The sequence below is a fragment of the Symphodus melops genome (assembly GCF_947650265.1).
Source record: "Symphodus melops genome assembly, chromosome: 20".
Lineage (NCBI taxonomy): Eukaryota > Metazoa > Chordata > Actinopteri > Labriformes > Labridae > Symphodus > Symphodus melops.
In genome coordinates, this window is record NC_136710.1 from 6,297,879 (window position 1) to 6,324,635 (window position 26,757).

General features: G+C 42.3%; 1 long non-coding RNA gene across 1 annotated transcript in view; it reads right to left on the reverse strand.

Moving 5' to 3' along the window:
• LOC306841287 overlaps positions 1-25,183 on the reverse strand; it is a 41,145-nt gene extending 15,962 nt beyond the window's left edge. The window contains exon 1 of the long non-coding RNA XR_013781475.1: positions 24,829-25,183. This is a non-coding gene — a long non-coding RNA (uncharacterized lncRNA). The remainder of the gene's footprint in view (positions 1-24,828) is intronic.
• Positions 25,184-26,757: the final 1,574 nt, after the last annotated feature.

Sequence of the window (26,757 nt, forward strand, 5' to 3'; positions counted from 1 at the left end):
AATCTGCTCCAAGTGGACTACAACATTTCAGGAATCTTTTTTTAAGCCAAAAAGTTAACGATGTATTCATGGATGAGCAGGCGTAGAAGGTTGACATGGGGTCGCAAGGAAAAAAGGGAATCTATTTCCCAGCAAATCTCAGTCTGGATAACCTTTCATATCTTCGCCTATAGAGGGCGCTCTATCTCTAAATATGTCCATCATGGTTCCTGTTTGAAGCAGCCAAAGACATCTGGTGAGCCCAGAAGCACCTGCTGACCTCCTGATGGCTGGGAGGCATGCTATGGGAAAAAAAAAAAAACGTTTCCATACATGTTTATGAATGTAAACGAAGTGTGAAAAAATACTTGTGCAGCAGGAGAGAACACGAGTGAAGCGGTTCATGCTGTGGCTCGATGCAAACAGGAAACCGTCGTCTTGGTTTGGACGAGCCGAGGCGTGAAAGATCCATTTATTAATAATGCTTTCATTCAATGAAATGCTAAATGTAAAACTACCACAACTAAGCTGTGGAAAGATTCAAAAAAGAAATTCTCTCTGTGAAGCCACAATAAAACAATTTATTACAAGTACAAATGTTTCGAGCATTTTTAAATGACAACTATTTCATCTTGGGATAAAAGCATTTCCTTTTATTGACTTGTCAAAATTCTGAATTTGCTGTGATGTACCAAACTATTGAGGGATTGTCACAAGCACACACACCCTTTCTCACACACACACAGATAGCAGTTTGTTGGTACAGCCCGGCCTCCGCCTGAATGAATGAATAAGAGCTGCATGGGGAATTCAGTGAATGCACGGCTAAATCCGAGCCCAGTCTTGAAACCCGGGCAGAGACTGAGCCGTGTGCCAACAAAGCAGCTGGGTACACGCCGGGCACATTTTTCTGTTCAATCATGCTCTTTGTGAATAATATGTATTAATGCCGTCCCTACTTAAACCTGCCAGTTAGCCTTTGGAGATGATCCGGCTTCAGGACCCCATGGCATTTGAGGCATATGTTTGCCCGTCACCTGCTGAGTACATCTCAGTCCGTGCGTCAGGCGTGGCCACAGAGATAGGCCTCGATTCATCGTGTATGCAAATACCCGAGCAGCGCCACGAGGAATGATTTCCCCCGTGCAGTCACAGAGAGACAAGCAGAGAGAGACAGCGTCAGCGGCATCGCCTTACTAAACAGACACTCATTTAGTCGTTTACTTAAGTGCATTTATTACATTTTTATTCAGGGAAAACTTTTGTCCAAATTTAAGAGAATCACCTACTTATCAAACAAAATACTTTCAATAAAGTAACTCCTTTATCTTCCTATTATACTAATATATTTTGTGACATTTTAAGACTAATATATCTTAAGGGGTTAAAGTTACACTGGATTATAATTATGAGCTGTATCTTCATACGTCCTGCTGTGGTGGCTGATTTCAGTGTTGAATCAAACGACGTGGACTGAGCTTACAGTGTGCGGGACAAACAACTATGACATGGATTTGCTATATGAACGCTGACTTGACCTCAACTACACATTCACATGAAAAAGTTTGTCCAATCCTCTTCGTGTCATCCGTGTGGCGAATACATGATCTGGTCATTTTTTGTCTTTCCCTGATTATCTGAACACGCGCATACTAAAGGTCTCACAAGTTCTTCTAAAACGCTGCACCTTAGCTAACTGACTACAAACATGTCATACTTGTCTTTTTCTTTCTTTCAGTTTTGCTACCCGTGCCTGCTATTAGGTTTAAGTTCAAGGCCATGTAAAGCTATGTTTACAAAAAGGGGTAAGCAGTGGGACTGATTCAAAAACTTCAAAATAAAGCAGACAGATCCTTGACAGAATGTTGTTTTTTTTTAGGGTTTATCCCTGTAAATAAACCCAATTCACTGCACACGCAGGCGTCTGACCAGTTGTTTCATTATAAAAAACATTTGTGCAGCTTAAGGTTCCCTCCAGCACTGAATAGATCACAGCTTCATGTGTGAAGTGGTTTTTTTTTTTTTTTCCCTAGATTAACTGAAATTCTCGATGAATCTTGACAAACTTCCCAGTTCCCCCCCCCCCCCCACCCCCCCACACCCCGTTATGCTAGCAGCACGCTTGGTCAGATAGTGGAGTGACAGGATTATACAGCCAACGCATCGCTGATATTTTTCTGTTACAGCTCAAAAGTAGTCATCTTGCCAAAGCCCATCGTGCATCCCCCCCCCCCAACGCCACACCACTGGTTCCACACTGCTGCAAAAAACACTCACGAGAGCACAAACAGCGGGATGACTTATCGGGTATATATCTTGTCGGCTGCAGGAGCACGCTTAAACACGACCGTTTAGAACTTTTCCATTATGCACCTTGGTATGCATGCAACAGACACAAGGTGGAGAAAAGGCACACTTGACACACAGCTCCCTCGCTTGTCTGTTTCTCTCCGGCCGCAGGATTAGGGCAGAGGATTGAGCACAGCTGCTCTCCAACATCCCCCCGATAAAAATCAGGCAATTTCACAGTCAGTGGCATTCTTTCATCCCCTAATCCACACCCCCGCATACAGTATAGATGAACCTGACTGTGATGAGAACACTCTGTTCTGAGCCGACCCCCCACTGAGGCCGATGTGGACACCTTCGATTGGATATAGAGACATTAAGCGAGTAAACTGTAGGGTGTATAGGAGCAAGAAAGGAGAGCGGAGTTCAATGCAGCGTATTGACCCTCACTTCCTTAAAGCAGCTAATTAGCTGATTCGCTTTCCAATAAGATTCATCAGTGACGCAGGCAAGGTTTCAAGCTAAACCAGAAGTTCCATGGCATATTAGCGTTTCAGTGAAAAATGGCCTCCTAGTAAAGGTGGAAAGTACAAATGTGATGTTACTTGACTTTCTTAGAAACCTTTTTATTTCCTGCTTTAAAAGCACCAGTGAGGAGTTCTGAGCTGGTTATGCAACAGAGTGAAATGAATACAGAGGTGTCTTTATGACCCCGAAGAGCAAATAAAACCAACAGTAACGGGATTTAATATTTCTATAAAGTTAACTCTAACATCTGTAACCGCTGTCATCGGGTAGGTACATCAGATGGGTCAATTAACAGCAGAGACCGTCTGAGTGGTAAAAAGATGGATGAGGGTTTTTAATCAGCACTCAGCAGATGCTACAGATGTTCAGGGCGAATTAAGTAAGAGTAGAGAGAGAGGACGCTCAACTTTGTCTTCAGGGTTTGCCAAGATCGACAGAATGTATAGTTCCTCACACAGGAGCTTTAATCTGCAACATAAATATATTTATGGAATTAGTCATCCTCTTATGTCTCCAGCTTTGATGAACTTGAAGGAAATCAATGAAAAACATCACAACTGAATTTTTTTTTTTTTCCCCTGGCCTTTGAAACCACTTGAAACAGGCCCAATATTTATTTATTTATTATTCTTGGTATGTATCCGATTGTTTCTTTTTAATGTGCTAAACAAATAAACTTGATTTGACTTTTTAAACTAGTGTCTGTCTCTTTAAATGTTTGTGATTTACCACCTCTGTTTTTAAAATGATTAAATTAGAATACTTTGAAGCGGATCTCTATTGTTTTACACAGCATGAGTCTGAATCTTACATGCCCCAACATAAACAGTCTAGTCCTACTCCCAGCCATGACAGGAGAAGCGATCGTTTATGGCGGCTTTATTCAACGCGTTTCCGTGCTCATTGCATGCCATTTTTCTTTATGGCTTCCCCCCCGCCTCAGTTTGAAGTCTTTCACTTCACCCATTTCAGCTGACCCCGACCTCCATTTACAGAGCAATTCTTCACCAAAGTTCAACCAGGGGACAAAAAGGTACTCCACAGTCCACAGCAACAAGGGAGAAAAAAGAAAAGTATGAATCAAAAGGCGAGGAAATGGAATTCACTATACAAACGTCGGGGGAATTTCAATGTCCGCCAAGGCACAGTGGAGCTCTGTTCAGTGGTCGCAGGCTGTGGGGTGAAAAGAGCAGCAGCCGCAGCAGGATACATTCATTCTGACAAGTTCTTCCACACAGTGAAAAGCCCGAGTAAGGTCTGTTTGTTTAAGAGGTAATAGAGCCAGCGGAAGGATGCTGAAGCTTTAACGCGATAACATGACGATTTCGCTTTCCGACATTAAAAAGGCGTTCGAGTAAAACTGAATGTTTCAAGATGTTTGAGCAACAAGCTGAGTGAAGTTTTTCGGAGGAAAAAAACAACGACAGTGTCTGGTGTTGAGTTGTGAAACTTTTTTTTTTTTTTTTATAATTCTTTGTTTGTTCAGGAGAGATTTATGTGATGCTGGAAAGGAGCAACAGTCTATTAATATTCCTAAAAGATCAAACCAGCAGAAAAACACAGTTATCTGTTGATAAATGACGTGAGAACACAGCGTGGCCGTCTTCTCCCTCCTTTTAATTCGGATTTATGCAGAAAGGTCTGGAATCTTTCTCAAAGAGGGCATCACCTTCGCCTATATTCCCGACTCCTTTATGACACACATGGCTTTGAAATGCTTAATGGATGTAGAAAATATTAACAAAAGGATTCTGTTTTGATCTCCAAGGCTAAATCCTGGTTTCCCTAATCCTCCTCCGCAAAGGTCAAAGTTCAGGGTGCGATTTTCAAACTGCACCCTCAGGATGTATAGACTTCTCAGACTCAACTCTTGCCGGGAGTTTGAAGATAATCTTACATTACTGATGTGTTATTTATGATACCGGAGGAAAACCTAACGCCATTATGATATGAATTGGATTTTGAATGTAAACCTTAGTTAGGAACAACTGAGCCTCCAGTGGTTCTCAGGTTATTTGCTTTCTGTGTGACTTGTGTCCAGATGGGTTCGCTTTGCTTTTCACCAAATACACACCGACTAAACTGTCTACCACCAAATCTTTGATTTTTTTTTTGTTCTGTCAGACAAACTCACCATTTCCATGATAATTTTTTTGTTTCATTTCACCACATTTTGTCTATTTCAAAAGAGAACATTTATATATAATTTTTTTTTCTTTTTTCTAATTATTAAAAAATATTTTTTAACCCAAGTAATCTTAAATCGTCATGACAACACTCATTTTTTCTCCAAGATCAATGTTTTTTTCTTCCTCTTAAAAGCTACAGTCCTGTACATAACGGCGAGGCTATCGGGAGCCTCGTGACAGTTGTCTCGAAATAATCGTTTACTTTCGTTGAGATCCTACGCGAGACTGAAGAACCTCGGAACGATCCCGTCGTGCTCCAATATTTACTCAGAACGCAAACAAACAACTTCCGCCCACGCGGCACTGTGCGGAGCTGTCAGGTATTATCGCTGCGCGCATCAAGGAAATCAAACTGGTGGGGAAAATATGTGTCGACATGATAATTGAGCAACAAAGAAGACAAGAGCCAACGCAGGAGAGGTGCCACAGGTGCTGCACATCCACTCGAGCTCAATGACGGGCCTTGAACCTCGGGAGAGAAAAAATCTGCTCTTTATTGATGGAGGAACAGCAGCTAGCATCCTCCTGATTGATGTTGGTGAAGGCCAGCAGCACCAGGATGATCCTCTTCACCTCTCCCCAGAGCACGCCTCAGCCTGGCATCTGCTAAAGGGCACAGGTACGCCGTCCTGTGCCCTTGTCCCGCCTCTGCCTATTTGATCGGGGGCCAAGAGTGACCCCGCCGAGCCTGCCAAGAACCCCCCGTCTGCGGGCACCAGGCAGCGGACTCAGGGGCCCACACTGGCTCCTCTGCTTTTTGAGGCTTTGGGAAGATTAATAGGCCTCCTCCGTGGAGCGCCTTTGTGAGGCTGCGCCCAGGCGTGTTCAAGCTGTTGGGTTTGCAGGAGACGAAAAGGAGCAGCGGCTAATTCCTCCGCAGGTCAGTTCGTCTCTTGCTACTCTGCATTTTTCAATGACTCTGAAAGGTCACATCCGCCACGGATAAACTCGCGCGAAAAGCTTCACCAACAGCCGCCCCCCCCCCCCCCCTCCGATTCATACGGAGATCATACGACACTTCATGCTTTCTCTGACAGACGCCGCATCATCGCTCATTGCTCTTTATCAACGCTGCAATCTCAACCCAGAGCTCCACTTTGCACAAATTAACCCAGAGGATGATCCTGCACCCACAGCTGAACAATCAAAACATCCGCACAATACTGTTTACGGCCAGTTTAATTTGGATTATGGATTAATAGTCAAATGAATGACAACAAATATGCAAATGTGCATATCATATTTGCACAGCCGTTTTCAGCAGAGGGTGCTAATCATACACAAATACGTGGGTCATCGCGGCTTTGTCTGTTTCATACTAACTCAAGTCGTGCCGATTTTCAGCGGGGGGAGATTTTATTTTCTCACATACCCAAAGAAAATACCAAAACCCAAGCCAAGAATTTCCTTGAGAGTACTTTGAACTTTGAATTTAACACAGGGAGAACATGTTGTTTTTTTTGTGCTTTTTTTTGCACTAAAAGTTTCTGGATTTTATGCAAAGGCTTTTGGCCTGAAACCATTTTAATGATTTTTCTTCTCACTTGGTTGCAGGTGAGGGCCTTTGATTCTCGTTATGTCACGCCTCCAATAGTGCAACCACCAATAATACTCTCTCTCTCTCTCTCTCTCTCTCCCCCGCTCCCTCTCCCCCACATGCACATTTACACACACACACACACACACACACACACGCACACAAACACACACTTCTGGCTGCTCCAGGTGCCAGGGTGTGAAAGGGATCAACCAATCCCAGCTCTCGTCGAAGCTGGATGGAGGCCATCGTGTTATTAAAAGCTACGGGTGAGCTTTGCTGCTCGCTTCTCCTCTGCACTCCAAATGCGTTATGAAAAAGAAAAAAGAAAAACTTACGGAGAAAAAAAAACAAAAAAAAAAACAGCTTGGGTAGTGGGTAAGCTTCCCAGAGGGAAAAAATAAATGTGAGTTTGCCGTGAGTTGTTTAATAAGCCAACGCACTGAACTACTCCCAGCATCCATTTGCACAAGCTGATAAGGAATCAATTTGTGGGTCATCATTGCATGATTGACGTCTCCATCTCGCTGCTCTCTGTCTCCAGTGATAATCTTAAGTGATATTATTTCCATAAACATCATTATCAAACAGAGGCATACTATGTCCACACTCAGGACTACTGGGAGAGCTGAAGTGCCTTTGATGAGATGAGATCACATTTTAGAGGGAGCTGCCTGCTCTTTGCCTGTAGCCAAAAACAGCCTAATTGTGTTTTGTCCCATATGTGAATTATTATTAACGACGATTCATTTACGACACTTCCTCTGCCAATTTCCTAAATTAAAAAAATACCACGTTGAGATTTACAGCACGCACCCCCCATTTTCAGCGCCGGCTTACGGCGTCACCATGGCAACCTCCAATCAGCAAAGGATGGCGGAGCCTGCCGGCCGTGTGTTTGGCGCGAGGCTCTGAGAGACGCAGGTGGAGCACATATGGAACAATGGCCCAGAGAGGGGAAAAAAAAGAAAAAAAATGAAACACTGCCCGCCTGTATGTGCCAGCAGTGCCCATTTTAATACCAGCGTTACCTTAGTGCTCTCTGATGGAGACGTTCTGCAGCAATCACAGCCTCCGACTGCTGCTGGGCCCATGCCAGTCTTCACATGACAGAGCTAGACTCAGTGTGCTTTCATAAAAAAAAAAAAAGTCTCCAAAGAATTGTGGATCTTGATCTCAAAGTGTAAGTCTTATTTGCTGTCCCTAACTGGAACAACACTGACACTGATGCCGAGAGATTCTTCCACCTGAGAGCATTTTCATGAAGCTCGTTCATGGCTAATATCCACCCTATTAATTGTTTTACTGTATGTTACTACATTGATGCATATACATACATTGAGATTGGCTGTTAATGTCTTATGTGCCTCATCTGGCTTGTAATTGGGATAGTAATGTTATGGAAATCACTAGCATGTGCAGTAAATAAATCAATCATTCAAGGGGCCTTATCTATCACTGCACATTTAAGCAGTCAGCTCCTATGTAGGTTAATTAAAGCACAATGGCCGAGGAGAGGACCTGGCACCCGTCCTGCTTCTGTTTAAGCCTTCTTCAGGCCCGCTGGGCTGCAGCTTACTACAGCCAGATGAAATTTGCCCATTTTATCCAACCCCCATCCCCAGCTGAATACATAAATCATCTGTAAGGGCCTCTGCTTCGACCCCAAATTCCATGAACAATGGCGTTTGTCCGCATACGCCACACATAATTTGCTGGATAGTCTTCAAAGCAGAAAATGGTGATTCTCTGCTCTTATCGAGGGGCATATAGCGCAGATTGTTGTTTTTTTTGACTCACTTCATCTGGATTTGGAACAAATCAATTAAGTTGTTGTGCCACATCCAGCGTGTATATTGGTGAAGTGTTGCCACCACTGATTTGCTTTTATGCTTGGTCTGAGCTTTCAGATAAGAGTGAATGGCATCCTTGTATGAGAAGGTTAGTTAGAAACAGCAATGTCAAAGTTCAAACTAAGCAAGTTCCCCAAACACTGAGGGAAATAAGCACAATAACATTACAGTCTCGTTTGGATAGACGTGTGATATGGATTCATGGCGGAGTGTTCAGAGAAAAGGCCTTTGTAGGATGTGTTCGCTTGCTTCTACAGTAAGTGGAAAGGCTCGAGGTCTGAATCAAACTGCCCTGTAGTTAACTTACAAGACAGCTTCTCAAGCTTCTGTAACTGCAGGTGGATCTAACAGAACATTTGCCAGGAATCTCATGGGTGTAGTCCAATCTAACGGAGCTTTAGGCCACTTGTGGGGCTCGTTCGTTGTCTTCCATATTTTATTCATGAAGGATGGCAATGAGGTTCTCATCTTTCTGTTTAGAGGTCAGGGTTTCTTTTTTTTAAATATTTGAGCTGGGAGGCAAGGGTACAGTACAAGGGGGTAGGAAGGATAGAAGGAGAAGAAATGCACCTCCTCCACGAGTCTAATGTGACTTTCTTCTAAGTGCCAGCAAAACCTATACTCAGTGAAGGTAATGTTATGTAATCCATTTCGTACTGTTGACCCCTCTCATTTAAAGCCACAGCAAAGGGAGAGTACTGTGACACTTTCTTACCAACAACAGCAAGAAGACCTTTATTAATCATCTCAGACTCGCATCACATCTCCAGCTCAATTTGTAATAATACTTTGAACAAAATGACTTTAAAAAGCTTTTTAGGAAGGCTTCAATCAAGTGTAAGTGTCACCACGTTCTTCTCTCTCACCTGGGACGATCGATGCGGAGACACCATGTCGACGCGACTCCTCGAGGCCCTTAGCTGTCACTGATAGCAACTGATGTGTCATTATCCTGGTTGTGAGGGCCACGGAGGTAGAGGCGAGCGTAAACAACATCCTGCTATCCTTCCACAATGGGCCGCTCACAAACAAAAGACGCTCAGGGAAGCTTGAACCTAAGCCAACAACTCTATTCATGTTGCCATGTATGGCAGATGTCTCGGTGGGACTATATGGAAGGGTTCATATCTATGTTGCTCATACAGACAACTGAAATGTGTTTGAGGAGAACTGGGGGTTTTAATTGGTAAGCAAGTTTTTTTTTTTTTAAATGAGGTATTATTATTTCATAAGCAAGGGTAAAACATGTATCTGTCAGGATAAAAAACAAAGGGCCTCTCATTGGGTAATATCTCTGACTCGCATGATGTTTGGCCTTTTTCTTAGCATGTCATTAATTGTCCTCCCGAGGTCACTCTGTGGTTAAAGATAACGTCGATCAAAGATATCAAACCAAACCAACGCTTAGTAGTGCTGACATGTTGACAATAAACTGTCCAACTGAAAATAGTCTTTATTATGGATTTTTTTTTGAGTCGTCTATTATAAAAAAATACACCTACTGTACTAGCTTCTCAAAAAGAGAAACTTGTGATTTTTTTTTTTTTTTTTTTTTGCTTAAATAGTTCCAGACTGAATTTCTTGTTTGTACTTTTAACTGATTCTGATTCTTTATTGTCCCATATGCTGTTGGTCATAGAGACCAAGACTTTACAGATGGGCTACATCAAATTGGTATTTTTGGGTGTGTGGTAGCTGCATGGAAGAGAGACCAGATCATTGTTATTCATGTTTTTATATTACAAGAGTCATCGTGCTCTTGTTTTTTCTCCCTACATTTAAAAAAAAACCCCAGCCCTCTCAATACCTCCATTCATGTTTTTGGTCAGATGTTCCTTTAAATCAGTCCGGTGTAGAATAATTACAGAAGGTATAATGACATTTCCAGGTTTTTAAATGTGTGGTTTATTTCAGAAAGTATAAAGACTAAATAGTTCATCAATAAACTGTGACATGAACGTCTGAAGGAATGACTGGTAGCACATCACAAACAGAACAAACGCTATGATACAACGCACACGAACACACAATAGTTCTTTTGTATCCACTGAGGAAAGAAACACAGAACGAGATTATCTGCGGGCACGATCAAAAACTAAACTTTGCGTCTCTGTAGATTTAGTGACATGAAGTGTGTTTTTTTTTTTTTTTTTTAATCCTACAGCGTTCACAACACAAATCGACGTTCACATTAAAAAGTAGCCCTGTGAAACGATGAAGAAAAAAAACAATGGCTTCGTAATCAGCACACAGCGAAACATCTCCATCAACAAGCTGAGCCATTATTGTCAGCAGACGAATCAATCATTACCGAGGGTGGCACTCCTGCTTTCATCAGAAAATCATATAGATTAAATGTTAATCATCGCTAACTCTATACCAGTGGGCTTCTGCCAAGATGACAGATGGACCATTAATGAGAATAACGAGGGGATCTTGGTCTATACACGGATATGGAGATGCAACAACAAGCATAACACCACACTTGGCTTCCAAAGAAAAAAAAAACTGTTATTGAGACAGAAATAGAGGAGGATCATCTTTATGCATGTACATTTGGGTTTTGGTTTTTTTTCTGAATTCAAAGACGAGCTTCTGCGTTGAAAAGGTGTGAGATCACTACAATGCGGCTGCAAACGTGTTTTCGGTTGTTTTCATAGCGGGCACTACCACATGAGACTGAGGGAAATCGGTGGTAACACCTGTCACACACATTCAGCGTCAGATATTAGAATCCGTCTCTTTTGCTGCTCTGTGAGCGACGGATAATTACTCTTGTTTAAAAAGCTGCCTATTAGCGCTAACCAGGTTACATTGGACATCTGTCCAGGAGAAGCTGAATGATATAATTGGCTGCCATCACAGTCATTCACTTTACAGCGAAGCACGCTGGCGTGACAGCTTTCGAGGTGTGCCGCTGCTGTTCACTCCGGCTCGGTGACGTCGCTCCCTCGCGCTCGCTTCCCAGGCAAGTCCGACGACACACAAAAATTGCGCGAGATGAAAGTTGGCGTGAAAAAAACAGAACACATATGTCCAATGATGGCGCTCCGTGGCATGTTATTGGCACAGTGTTTTCATCAGGTCTGATGACATATGTTTCGAACTCAGGAGGCTTTCGGGCAGGAGGGAATAACGCGGCGTTTGAAGTCAAACCGCCGCGTTAAGCAGAGGAGCGGCACAGTTGCGTGGAGATGCTCTCTTGTTCAAAGGGATGGAAGGAACCGCTCCGGGGAGCATCCAACATCAAGAGCTGACCCCGGCGCTGTTTCCCGCTACCTTCTGCCATGCGTCCCGCCGCCGTATGCTGTGATTCCCAAAGACCGGCAGGCCTGTGCCATCTGGCCTCACTTCGGATTCCCTGGACACATATTGGGAATCCAAACTATGCCACCTCCCCACCTCTCCCCTTCCCTCTGCGCTCTCTCCCTCTGGGTCATCTCTGCGCCTCCACTTCATCCCTGCTTGAGTGCTGGCTCAAGTGGAAGGGGTCCGCACTCCAAGTGATCCCAGTTGCCCTTTTCCTCTTTAATCCCCTTGTGATGGGATCCAGTAGGAGCCTTTTTAAATACAGAGGGAAACGGTCAATAGTTTTTAAGATGAAGGAAAATCCCCCAAGGGTTATCCACAGAGTGGAGTCTGTCTCTGTCGCAGGGTGCTTGGTTCGGTACCTGACCTTCAGATTGCTTTTTTTTTCTGACCTACTGCTATTTCAGGGAGCCTAAAATTTATTTCCACCTCAGCAAAAAAAAAAAAAAAAAAAAAAAAAAAAAAAAAAAAAAGTCAGAGGCAACATTCAAAATATATGATAAAAATGCTACTCATTGGTTTGCTGCTACAAATCTTAACCAACCAACTTACCCAATTTTAGGGTACAACAGAGACACAAAGACAGGGAGGCCCCAGGAAGCAAGCACAAGTGGGCAGTACAGTATGTTCAGTAACACTGCCACAGATTTCACACTCTTTTTGTGTGTCTCTGTCCCTTCCTCTCTTCTGGGCATGGCCTCAGTGGGGAATTCGATTCCCTAATAACTGGGGAATCAAAGTTGGACAGCACCACTGCTGAGAATCATAAAGGAGGCAGTGGAGTGGCTGGCCATTCATTCATCCAAGCCCATTACAACGTATACCAGATGGACACTGCACGTCACCGGGTGACATCTCAAGACAGCCGTGGCCGCCTGCCTGCCCAGCTTGGAAAAGATGAAAGTTACGAGGGAGACGGGAGGCAGGTTGCGTCAAACAGAGACAGATCTGATCAACAACTGCACCGAGATGAAATCAAAGTGGTTGAAGCATGTGGCGTGAGGCATCTGGTATTCTCGCAAACAGAAGCTAGCGTAGCTGCCAATGCTTACGGGGAGAGATGCCTCCCCCGCTCTGCGGCCTCAAGCCAGTGGAAATGCTACCGGCGTGTATTTTTAAATCCACAAGAAGAGAATTGTTTTAGCCTTAATTGTCCAATGATCTTTTCTTCTTTTTTTTTCCCTCTTAATTTATTGTTACAAAAAGGGGGTACAGGAGAGTGAAGACAGACAAGAGAAAAGGTCCAAAGCTGGATTCAAACCAAGACATGATGTTCACATTTAGCTGTTCATTTCTAGCAAGGTGCCAGGACACAACCTGTGCTTCTGTAAGCTCCTCATACAATACACTATAACACAGTCGCTTGTTTATGTATGGTAAATAAGAAGAAAAGTTGACATCAGGAAATTTGAGCTTGCTGGAAAGACGCCATTGCACCTGCTCGTATCCTCACTGTGTCCATGATCTGATAAAATGCATCAGCAAATATTGCATGTTTATTTGACAAACTGAATTTTTGACAAAGGTTATAATAAAATCCAATTAAAACGGAGATGATGTAATGTGTGTTTAAGTGCTGTATAACACAAGTATGTGTGCTGTATCTGTGTACATCTGGACGTCAAGTGTAAAGAACTTGTCATGCCCTTCTGGCATTGATTTTACATTTAATACTTCTTCCTGCACAGAGCACTGTGAGCATCTGATCCCCTAATCTCAGAATGCCAGCTTTCACTCAATGTCATCTGCCAATGGGCTGCAACCAGGCGCCCATCCTGCCTCTGGCACCAGAACTGCACCCATCTCGCTGGTGTGCGCTAATACCCACTGTTGCTAGGCTACAACGAGAGGAATCAAATTTAGGGGGCTTCCACAGCTGCGCTTTGCTGTTGTTTTCACCGAGGAATATACATGGCAGCGTTCCCAGTATGCACCTGGATGGAATGAAACAGGAAGAAGTGGAAAGGTCTAATCTACTACAGTAGTGGCTTTTATGCCCTGCGTTTGTCCCTAAAGTATGTCCGGAAACAAGAGGAAATCACATTTTACATTATGGATTTCTATAAGAGCCCTTGTCTTGTTGACCAGGTCAATGTGTGTTATGTGTTTTATTGACAGCAGAAGGGTCAGCTGGGACTGAAAAGTATTGGGTCAGAAAAAAAAGGAGGCTTTTATCTGGAAGCTGTTAGCTTCTGGTCTTATTGTGAGCACTTTCTAAAATGGTGCGATGAAGTTTCTAAGCAGGCCAACTTATAAACTGAAACATGTGTGATTTGGCAAAACACGTTCAAAACAATTCAGCTTTTCCTTCAGAATGCTGCTACCTTTACGGTTTGACTCAGTTTACAAGTACTGCGATCTCATTTACTTTAATCTGCTCGTTGCATCAGTGAACGCTCTTTTCTCACATGTGTGAAACTTCAGCGTTGTGAACAATGGGGCTGAAAACAGTCTCTCCAACATGCCAAAATCCATAAAGGGCTTCTCCACAGCTGACTTCCTGCGTCTTAGTTTCAATGGAATCAGCGAGCCACGGTGCTCAGACTCTGTTAATTCACGAGGTTCACGCAACTGTAACAACATCTTAACAATTATGTTAGGAAAGAGTTGTGTGCCAAAGGCTGAATTATCTGATCTTGGAAAACAATACAGTAAGACACTTGTGAAAAAGTCATTAAGAGATGCTGAAAGTCTAATGAAAAACAGCAAGAAATGTCTGAGTTCTAGGCTTTTTTTTTTTTTTTAAACGACAGTGAGCCCTGGTGAGTATTTAAATTTTATTCCCTTCACATCAACTTGGAATTGTTCTCTTGTACTTTGCTGCTGATCATATTTATTGCAACTTTTAAAAGTATAGTTTGACATTTAGGAATTAGGGGGCTCAGTTGACAAAAGTGAGAGGATAAAAAAGGTGCAACTCTAAAATGTATAAAATGGGACATTTTTAAAATCCATACAGCGGATATAAAACAAACCATAACTTCATATAGTCAGTGAGTGAAGTCAAACTCTCTCTGGGTTTGTTCTTCTCAGCTGATGTTTTGATATCTTTGGACAGACATCTTTATGCTAAGCTACCTGATCCAGCTGCTGGTGACAGCTTCAAATGTACTTTATGGACGGGAAGAGGGAGGACGCACCAACAGTGCATCTGTTTAACAGCATCGGTATCTGCAGAAAACAGTCCTATTGACAGACATTGGCTGATTTGCAAATGCTGAGGTGTGAGCCAATGTGTTCAGCTGATGTGTTTTTCTTCTCGGTTCAATGCTGGCAACTAGAACAGCTGACATAGGAGACAATGTAAGCATCTTACACGAAAATATCAATCTTCTCAAATTCTGGACAGGAAAGCGTATTGATCCAAATGTTAAACGATTTAACGACACAAGTGATAAAAAATTAAAGCTTCCAGATGCACAGCTCCCTATTTTTGGAGTTAAACCTAATTGAATGGAATTTGGATAGATGTATACCCTGTGTACACCTTAAACTCATTTCTATTGAATTCCTCTTAAAAACCCACACATTCTTCAAGTCCCTCATTTTAAATCAAAGTTTGAAAGTGAATCCAATCAGTGCGAGTGTATTTTTTGCTCTTACTCAGACTTCGCAAACATCGGTAATCCTTTCACGTGAAACTTCAAAGCAGGATTTTACCAGTGGGTGGAGAGCTGTCGTTTTACACAGGCTGTTAATGCACACTAATAAATGCACAAATACACTTTCATTTGAAAAAGGGCCAACTTTGTGGACTTTGGATCCACCCACTCTTGAGGGGGAAATACAGCTCCTCTTTAAGAAACCGAAGGCTTCAACCTGGATCTCGAGTAAGCCACCAAACAAACAGACATTTATATTTGCTCTCATATCCCGCTTCAAACCAGGAATCCTAAAGGCTGCATTTAAACAATATTTTCTGCATTTATCCCAAACGTGCACCAGAAATCCTTTTTTTCCCCTCCTCTTGTCTCCTCGTTGCCAATGTCGGAGACAGATGCTGGTGTCACCACGTTGCCAGCTCTCCTGATAGCAGAGAAGATGTCAAGGGCTGCCAAAAAAAAAACTTGTTCTCCATCAGTTGAGCAGACTCCAGTGATGTTCAAGTGCATCCTCTGAAGGTAACTGGGATTGTTGCTTTTGCGTAATAGCGAGAATATTAATGCACTTTTTGGCACCATCATCAAGTGAAGACCTTCATTTCAAAAGGAAGCACATTGATGAGTAATATCCCGGCCTCTGATTTTTTCACATCTATATCCTATTCTTGACCAAGTAGAGGAGTTGAAGTTTTTGAGGAGACTAAAGTGAAGTTATTATAAATGAACCTAAGTGGCCTTTCTTCTCACGTGTTCTTGTAAGTAGGAGTGGATTTGCTTGGAAGTTTGAACTTGATTTTTAAAATGGTGAAAGAGGTAGGTAGTGGGCCGATTTATCCTATTTAGGTGATTTTCACGAGGTGTTATGAAATCAGCCGCACACATTATGTAAAGAAACGTCGAAAATACATCGGTGCAGTGAGACCTCATAGCGTCAATTAAACATTAATAGGAATCTGTAATCACGTCTTTACCATAAACACTGAAGAAAAGACGACAAAAATCTCCATGTACAATCAGCCAAAGAAAAAAAAAAATGCATTTACTCGAGAAGTTTTAATTCATCGCTACATTTAAAAAAAATCATCTAAATTTGACATGATATTTGATGTATTCCTTATCAATCAAAAAACTAAGCAATATCAAAGACTGTTACATTTGGATTTTTTTACCTGAACTGCTCCTATTAAATTGCAGTGATTCATTATTATGATAAAATATCAAAATAATGCTGTCTAATGATTTTTATTTATGACATTACAACATGAGTAATGCATCTTTGAATATATGGGCCAAGCTGTGTCCTGATTTCTTTTACATTAGAGATATATGTAAATACTTTATATGATTTAATAGTGGAAATAACTTGTGTAATTTTCCTCCTGTAAAATAAAAATGTAGAAATAGCAATCATAGTAAGTGACTGACAAAACTGGAATATGGGGTAAAACTTCATGTTAAATAATATATATTGTCTAATGACGTCTTCTAGGTAGAAATCTAATCTAATCTTTTGACACCTTTTTAAAGAAATTCTAAAGAAAGTTTTATTTAGATAATCAGTATTAATTATAGAACATGTTATAAAAGCATTATAAAATATATCCAGTTTCTATTGGTGGAGCTTACTTATGAAGTAAGTGCATCTATTAAAATAAATTCAAAGTAAAGCAAACTGCATGGATAGAGACGTCTTTAGCATGCATTGAGTACTGATGGCTGGCTTATGAAATCAGAAAGCTGCATATAGCCTTTGGGAACTGAAATATCTGAGGGCCTACAAGCTTTTTTTCTCACACATACACACGCATACATAGCGAGTGTCACACGCCCCATGTGAACACTCGTCTTTAACGAGGGGAGAGCTGAAACCATGTGTGATTGTTTTAGAGAGGCTGCCCTAAAGGCACGTTATCGCTCAATGCGGGACCGCTTCTCCCAGTTTCTACGTCCTCTCTTGATGATTGTGCAGCGTGGATCAGCGGCAACAAAGGCATCATTAGTGGGGCTTTGGTCCCCACCAGGCCCGGGCTAATTATGAATGGGAGGCCCGCTAATAATTCAAGGACCCATCGGTGCAGCTAGAAACTGAAGAGAGAACTTCACTGATTCAGTGGTGGCGTGCTCGGCCCCATCTGCCTTCATTTCCCAGCCACCTGCCTGAAGATCTGACCCACGTCAGCCACGAGGATGGAGCACCATTAGACACAAGAGAGAGGCAGAGGAAACATATGGGATTTTTACATCGCTTTAATGAATGATTTGCAGTGGTTGTAAAAATCTATGGACAATTACCTGCTTAGAGCAGGATGGGCTGCCTGGTTAATTGTGTAAACTGTTGTTTATTTTGCATTTAGTTATAGGCGCGAGAGGAGTGATATATGTCAATAGCTTCACATATCCAGAAAAACACACATCACACCTTTTGGGAATCAGACAGAAATAAGTAAAAAAAATAAAAAAAAAAAAAAAAAAGGATTTCAGGTGAAAATTCGGATGAGAAAGAAACTGAAATAAAGACTTTACATTTCTCATTTTGTTCTTCATTAATCAATGCACTGCTGTGATTGCTGTAGCAGAGGTTTAATATTCAGATTCCAGAAAGATGTCATTGTTTTCACCAGTAGAGGGCAGTATCCATTTTCTTAATCACATCTCAAGTGATTTCCCCCTTGGCCAGAGCAAGCACAAACATTGCTCCAATTCCAAACCACACAAAAGAGGGAATTTGAAAGTAAACAAATGAGCCCGATGGGATGATCAGCATTCTCAGATGCGCAGCATAAACTCTTTTCCCATGGAGCCGGCTCATTATTTCAACACAGGCCTCGGATTTATCTCTCAGCGCTTGATTCATATGGTGACGAGGCTGTGATTCATAATAGCTCTCAGATTTGACATCTTTTTTTGAAAAACCCAAAGGGGCAATGGGGAGGGATTAAAATGAAATTTAGGGAGCGGCAGCAGGGCTGTAAGGAGCATCACATCATATTATTTATAGATGCTAAGAGTGTGTGTTTTTTATATTACACATAACTGATGATGTTGTTGCTTGAACAAATATGGTATTGCGGACTCCTCTGACAAAGTGAGGCATGTTTTAACAACTTTTTAAACTCTGCAGCACTTTGAGATTCACGAATTTAAAGGGATCTACAAATAAAAAAATAAGAAATAAAAAATAAGAAAGCAATATATAGTAGTCATGATGTTGAGAATTGTATTTGAAAAAAGTGGGGCCTGCTGGACGAACAACTTTGAAGGCATTAAGTACATTCAGCGACTGTATGAGAATCAAAAGAACTCAAACATAAGTATTGAAAAGTTAGTGTGAAAGAAATTTAAAAAAAATATATACATATGTATATATAGAGTTAAAAAACCACAACAAAAAAACCCACAACATTTAAGAATAAGATGCAAAGGCGTCCAGCCAACTTTTGACCAATCAAATATGAGTATGCTAAGCAGTCGGTCCAGGTCACTCATTAATATGCTAAATCTATTTTGGGCCTCCACATATAAAAGTCCTTTTTTATGAATGAAGCTAATTTGAAAATAATCCAGGGTGGTGTTTTTGTTGGTGATGACATCATCATGTGGATTATGCTGTATACGCAGAGACGGGTTCCCAGCGGTAGGTTTACGTCTTGTTTTAAGCGCAGCCTTGGGGCAAAGAGTGCTTTCTCTTTTGTTTCCTTCTTCTCTTTTTGTCTTTTTTTCCCCCTCGCTGAAGTACTATTCACCAAACCACATGGTCAAACGCGATCTTTTACAAGAAAAAGTGACAGAATATCGCAGTTAAAGTTAAAGAGCTGAACGCAGACTGTTAGGATGTCATGTTTTATTCTGCTCCCGGCCGCAAAAGAGCTGGTCATATTTGTGGCTTTTTTATGCAGAGCTACGGCGAGGGTTTGTCTCCCCTCTGAGCTCCAGGAGCAGCAAGAGGAGGAGAAGAAGGAGAAGAAGAAGAAGAAGGAAAAGCGAGCTGAAGACTGAGTCACAAAAACACAGGAATGGTTTTGATCTGGATTCAATGGCCCGGAATAACTGGCCCCTGAAGAGCTCTTGTGTCAAATGGTATCTGTGACAGAGAACAGAGAAGAGGGATAAACATGCTGCATTTAACATGTGGACGTAACACCTCCCCCATGCACACCATCTGGAGCAAAACAACTCATTCTTCCACCATGCTGAAAAAGATCCCATTTTGGTTGAATGTTATAAAGTTTGTCTGGTCACAGAATCTGCAACAATTGATTCTGAAGAAGCTCAGTTTCTTTAAAATAAAAGCAAAAACCCGAGCAGAGTAACGTGGAGGCGCATCGACAGGTTTGGCTGACTGCGCTCTCCCTTTGAATCGTCCTCTGCTTTGTAATGTGAAGGTGTTTGGAGGCGGGTCAAAAGGCCCTTTCAACCCAAGTCCTAACCTACTTCCTAATGAATTCCCAGGGTCCATCAACCTGCAGGCGCTCCCATACAAGCTAACCAATGATTACACCTTGAGGGGGAAGAGGGGGCGGTGGAGGTGGAAGAAAAAGAGGAGGAGGAGGAGGAGGAGGAGGAGGAGGAGAGGCTGGTGGGATAGAGCATCCTCGGTACCCTCACACACACACACACACACACACACACACACACACACACAACCACTACCACTACCATCACCCCCCAGATTGGAGGCAGGTGCAGCAGCAAATCAAGCCTCATTAGCTGCACCTTCTGCTAGCATATACCGTGGACAGATGGAAGCTCGCCCTCACATGTTACCTCACATCAGATGGCAGTTGGAGGAGGGTGGCTAGGGGGTAACAGGGAGGTACTCTCGCCCCCTTCTGCCAACGCTACTTCCTCCGAGCAACAAGATGCCCCTAAGTGCAGATCCAGCACCAGAATGCTCCTTAACCTCAATTCTGCTGGCAACAACGAGGTTCAAGAGAATATCTGACATGGGATCAGTTGTAACTTCTTCCCCGTCAGGCATTGGCCTCGGTTAGCGAGGTGCAGTCCTGACCCAAGGAGGAGTTGTGGACTCACTGAGGCTTCCTGTGGCTGTGTTTCTGCTGAATCAATGTTGGAAAAAAGAAAAAAAAAGAGAGAGAGAGAGAGCTCGGGGTGTGTATGCGTTAGCGTGTGCAGGCATATGATCTGAAAAGGCAACACTATGGGGCCACCAGGTGAGCGACGGAGCCCTGACAGCAGGGTATCAAATCGCCCCCTTGTCCTCATGGCTCTGACATAAGATCCTGAGAAGCTAATTGAGGCAACAGTGCTATTCATTGGTGCCAGGCCAGGTGTCAACACCTTCCACAAAGTAACAGTGGATTCATCCCTAAACCACAAGGGACGGGTGCAGGTCATGTGCAAAAAGATGCTGACCTATAAGAATTCAGAAAGAGAAACTGAGGGGAGAATGCAGACGTTTCATTTGAAGACCCGAATGATTTACATCACTCAATCATCTGCAGTAAAGATGTAAAGACACCTATTTCACCCCAATATTAATCCTCATTTGATTTTTCTTTTGGTAATGTTGATAAAGGAAAAAAAAAAATAGTTAAAGTAGGGTCCAAATTAACAACCGCCACCATCAAATGAAGTTTCACAGGGCACTCCGCCACATGGCGAGTAAATGTTTTCTGAGCCAGTATTAAGCACGTTTGCCGTTAGCTGCAGCTACTTTTCTCTGCGGCATGCTAAGACACACCAACACGTGTTGTTGCACATAGCGCTGGCATACTGAAATTCCCGCAACAAACACAGTTGATCTGTGACTGGTTCAAAACCGAGTCAGGAACGCATACGATCTGGTCAAACGGTCGGTCCGTCCTTTCTCTGCTCTGTCTCCCCGTGTCAGCGATCAGCCTTCGTTCACTACCCCTCTTCACTTCAACCTGTGATATGACTCAGCAGAACGTAAACCCTTAATATTAAATCAAACATACCTAAATGTGCGTGTGTAAACAAACACTTTTTTAAAGAACAATGCTTTGTGGGATCATTTTTCCAACTACCCTCCACCTTGAGTCTCCAAGTTCATTTGGGAGCATGGCCTCAGGAAACCCAAGGAGAAAGATGTCACAGGACCGGACACATTTTTTGGAAAGCTCAGTGCATTAACTCCACAGGTGACCTTTAAGTGCCCCTCCACATAATGATATCAGGAATCTATTTTATGACTCATAAGTGGTGGTTTGGAAAGTCATTCGGCTATAGCAATTAAAATTATACATCTGTATTACCAAATGGTGGTTGAGGTTAGCAGGGGGGGGGGGGGGGGGGGGGAATTCTTAAAGGAGTGGTATTGGGGATGAACTTATACAACATATAAAAAGGTATTTCTCTTTAACTTTTAGAGGCAATATCAAAGTGTCAGGACACATTTCTGTTTGTGATGTCAAGTCCTTGTGTGAAAGAACTGCGTCCGTCCTGACATTTTAAACAACATTCATTTCAATCAAGCTGCTGAGGAGGTTCTTCTGTTTGCCTGGGAGCTAATGAAGAGAAACAGACACACATATGGGACTTTTTTTTTTTTTTTTTTTTTCTCTTCCTTCTCTTTCTTTTTTTGTCTCGTGCTTCCATCTACACCCAGATCCACATGCCATATGGGAAAGTGTGGATGAAGAAGATCCGAGAGCTGAGCGCATGTTCAGTCTCTCTCTGAAGGCAGCGGAAAGAATTGAAAAAAAAAAAAAAGTCCCCCTCTCTTGTCGCGCTCACTCCCATGGGCACATGATAGTGAAGGTTACACTGTCGTCCCTTTTAATGACGGTCCTTTTTTTTTTGAGAGAGAGAGAGAGAGAGCTTTGGTTTCATTTAGAGGAAATCTTCATTGTTAGACGGTCGCCTGTTGCCAGGTTTGAACACGCTGTGCCATATGCTGTATTCTGCCTCGCTACCTTACATCTAAAACAAGGATTTCAAAATCATCCTATTGATATGCCTCACAACCAAAAAAAAAAACACAGACAGCCTGTTTAAGGTGGGCTGATGAGCTTAATTGATGTTCAGTTGCCAACAGTTTCAGGGCTAATACATTGAAATGAACGTACAGTTGGGCCTTCATCTGAAAAGGTAAACGCCTGAAAATGATTGAAACCAAGTTGACTTACAGTATATTGCATCAGTCTTACATTCAACATACAAACATTTGTCAGCAGAAGTTGGCCACACTTTCCACCTTCAGAGGCAAAATTCTCTCTCAGTCACATCGACGTGCTTCAGCCAAGATGAAGTCTGGAAGCCATTAACAGAGGAGTAGAGCCCGGCTTCAGCAGAACGCACGCTAAATGTTAAGCAGGTGAGGGATTCAAAAGCTGTAATGATGTGAATTTTACTCATCAATCATTTGCAGAAAAAGCTGGAGAAAACGAGATTTGTGAAGTCTGCAACTTTATTTTCTGTCTCGGCACTATTTGTTTTTTCTTCTATGTAACACACTGGAAGAAACAGAGTCAGTCACAAACTTTGCTGCAGGGCCATTTTCTTTGCAGAATGTATACTGTATAATACATACTGTACAGAACACCTCCTCCAAACATAAACAATTATTCCAGCTTGAATTTTCACAGGTGGGAGTGCAATATTATTGTGCCAGAATCTATATGTGGTGCCATTCATCAGATAATTACATTTTCATAGAGTAGATTGGCTCCTTATTGGCTGTCACTTCAACTTAAGTCCTGCCAATGAGAAAAGCCCCATTTGTCTTTTATCATCCAGTCTTTACTTTGCTTATCTGCCAACATAGCTATAAAGGAATTACCCAAATCATCACGTCAATTTGCATCAATAATGATTGAATATGCCACACAATAAAAGAGTGGTGGACAAAAGATTTCCCAGCAGCTCATTTCCTTGAAAAAGCGTCATTTCCGCACTTGAGAAGCCGAGTGAGTGTGCTGCACAGAGCAAGGTATAGGAGCCAGGTTGATGTCATATACTTGCTAATGTAGAGTGCCAACCGGTAACAGCAGGTGACCCCCCACCCCCCCTGCAACACACACACACACACACACACACACACACACACACACACACACACACACACTCTGGCACTGCCATCCCCCCTGCATCTCCTCTGTGTTTGCCGGGATTGCACCTGCAGCTTATTATCCAAGCCTTTAGCTTTATAATGTAGCGCAGGTGCCAAAGTGCCAAAGCGCAATTGTTACACTCACTCACACACGCACGCGCGCACACACAAACACACACGAACGCACACCAGTCAACAAACATTACAGGCAACGGAATGGGCATACACACTTACAGATGTGCAATGATTAATTAATACTATGGTGGGTAAATTCTGAACATTGTTCCCTCCCGGTGTTGGGAAACACAGGGAGCACATGTGGGAAGAGTCAGATGAAAGGGGAGTAACACTTTGAAAAAAAAAACCAAAAAAACCTTTGTGATGCCACATTTCAGGTATTTCTTTCTAAAACATGAGGCAGTTTCACCATATAAAAGTCTGCTGTTTAGAAACATCTGATTGGTTAGATTACCAGAATGGTGCTTTGTAAGCACAGTCCATAAACCGTTTATCATTCCTCGATACCTTTTCCCATTCTGTTTTGTGCAGCCAAATCCCATTTGTCATTTTTAATGACACCCGAGGAAGCGAGAATATGAAGATATCTAATAATGGCATTGTTTCAAAGTGAAATCAATACAACTTTAAGTGATGACAATAAACTAAAAGAAGGATAGTCTACACTATATCGATTCATAGATAGATACATTTATACTGACAAGGACTGATCAAAACAAACAGCCCCGTGCCCCCCAGCAGGGCAGGGGGCAAGGCAAGGAAAGTACTATTGAGGGAGCTATAGGTGGTCTGTATGGTTTACAGCAGGGACTAATGGTAGGCCTATTTGAACCAACATAAAGAGAGAAAACGTACACCACATAGACAACGTCCACAGTAAGTATATAGACCTTACACAGTGGTGTAGTGCAGGGTATTCGCAGGTATATAAGGAGTACACACAGGTATACGAAGTTTACCCACTTATTATTCAGTTTAGATCGAATATACCCACTTCTAAATCCCCTCTGATTATCCGATTCACACCACTGATTAGTTCACAATATTTTGTAGCATCCTGCAATTTTGGATGGTGAAGCAATGACCCGCCCTACTCTGTCTCTGATTGGCTAGTAGCCCTACACACTAACTAAATGTGCAAGAACACTGCCACTGTTTTTATCAGGCTTTTTATCCTTTAGTGGACGGGCTACTTGAAACAAAGTGTATACCAACTTCTTCAGGCAGCACTGAAAATATACATTACCAAATGTGAAACAGAAGTTATCAATGAACAAATTAAACTATGCAAAAGTACAAAGAAACAAAACCAGAACAATTTAACAGCCACTGCAACAACAACAAATAACAATTCATTTAGTTTACTAAATAGGCCGTGGGCAACAAATGATACGTATTGCTATAAAAGAAGCGAGTAATAAAAGCTGCTTCGGCATACTTACTGTTAGAACACACTGCTCGGTCTGACCTTTCTCATCCCCCACCACCTCACCTCGCACCGACGCCTCGTACTCCTGTTCGTCCTCCATGTTTAGTGTCCCAAGGTTTTCCTCCACGTCAACAGCGAGCCGTGTCAATGCTGGAGTTGAAGTTATCTACTTTATCTCGTTTCCGGTCAAGAACCAAAGTAGCGCGGTTCCGGGGTCCACTTTCAGCTGGGTCGCATGAGAAACGGAAACAGTTGTACTCTTCTAGTAACATTTAGAAATAAAAACATTGAATAGAGTGGTACGAGTTCATGTAACTTGTCGCACATATTTTATCAGACATACGGCTTTTAGAACTAGTCAATCCCCAACAAGTTTCCCAATTAAGTTTAGTCAGTGCAGAGCCCTATAGGATATGGTTTAATGTACCCCAATGAGCCTAATAGTCATTCACGTCACACTAACGTCATCACAGAGATTATAAATACTATGATTTTTATTTTTATTGAAGCCAGATAAATGTCGCCATTTAAAAACAAAAAAAATGTATCACACATTTAAGTAGGCCTACAGTTCACCAGGCTGTTTGAACAGTGGCATTTGTAATTGCAAGAAAAAAATGTAAATTCATTTTGTGGAGTTCCAGCGAAAGGGGAAAATACAGTCAAACTTTATTGGTTTATATCTGTACCCACTTTGTTTGGCGATGACTTTGTGCACTGAATTGATGGGAAACCACAGGGAGCTGCAGGCGGGCTGAGACACTGACCACAGGCACCCAGATCCAGCCTCAGTGACAGACCTTGTGGTGACATCTGCTTTTACTCAGGAAGAGCATTTCGGCACTTAATAAAGCATGTAATCACAATGTTTTAAGTTAGGAGCAGACAAAGCAAGGCAGGCACACGGAGAATGCCTAATACAGTATATTGACTTTTTCCTTAATGTCTGTTTCTACTTATCTGATTGTAGTTCATCAGCGATTTCCCATTAAGACCCAAATGAAGACCAACAGCTACTTAGAGCATTTATGATTGATTACAGGTCATTACAGCACATGCAAGAAAGTAATTTACAACAAAAAACTACTGTATGGTTGTTTCTTTCTTTCTTACACCTGCATGCAATTTTCTACATGTACTGTAAGTGGGCAGGAAAAGGCAAGGAGTTAGAGTTAACATTTTTAATCCTGATGTAGTTTCGCAGGGTGAAGGCAGATCACCAGAACCAACAAAAGAGGTTTTGTTGGCTTCATGACAGCTGGGTTACGGTTCTTGTTGTTAACGCCCAACAGGACATGCTGACGAGGCAGACAGACCGTGCCACATTGCTGAAATATTTTGCCATCTAAAGATAAAAAAAAAAAGAAAATAATCTCCTGAGTTGTCTCTCAGGTTTTTTTGCACAGACAAAATTGTACTGCAGCACTATAGCTTTGCAGGGCTAATGTGAAACTCACTTTGAGTCTGTTCTCTGCATCTCGTCTCATATTTCAGCTAAACTGCCTCCACGCCAGGGCCAAGGAATGCATCAAGCGCCATAAATCAGGCTCTTGATAGGAACTTGGCGGCCGGACAGCAGTGCAGAGAGCTGTGTTATGTAGCCACAGTACAGTAAAGATGTTTTAAGGTGAACATTACCATCTTGGTGGAAGAGAAAAACGAGGAAGGAGGAGACTATGATTCAGGGGAGTTTTGTCCAAATGACAGAGCTATGAAAGCCCTTCTCACCTCCTTGAGGCCTTTGCTTTCCTCCACTTGTGAATCACTATGATCACCAGCAAGAATACAGGCCTCAAACCCTCAGTCTGGCGCTGCCTTCAATTTTATTTATGGTTTGGACTCAGGAAACAGGTCATTTATGCTGAAAAGAGAGCCCAGGTGGGTTTGCTTCAGCTCTATCTTGTGCATCTTTCTTGTCATGTCGAGAAAAGAGGGAAAGAGTTCATGTGAAGGAGGCAGCCGGCGTTGTGTGTGCCAGGTTTGTTTGTCACA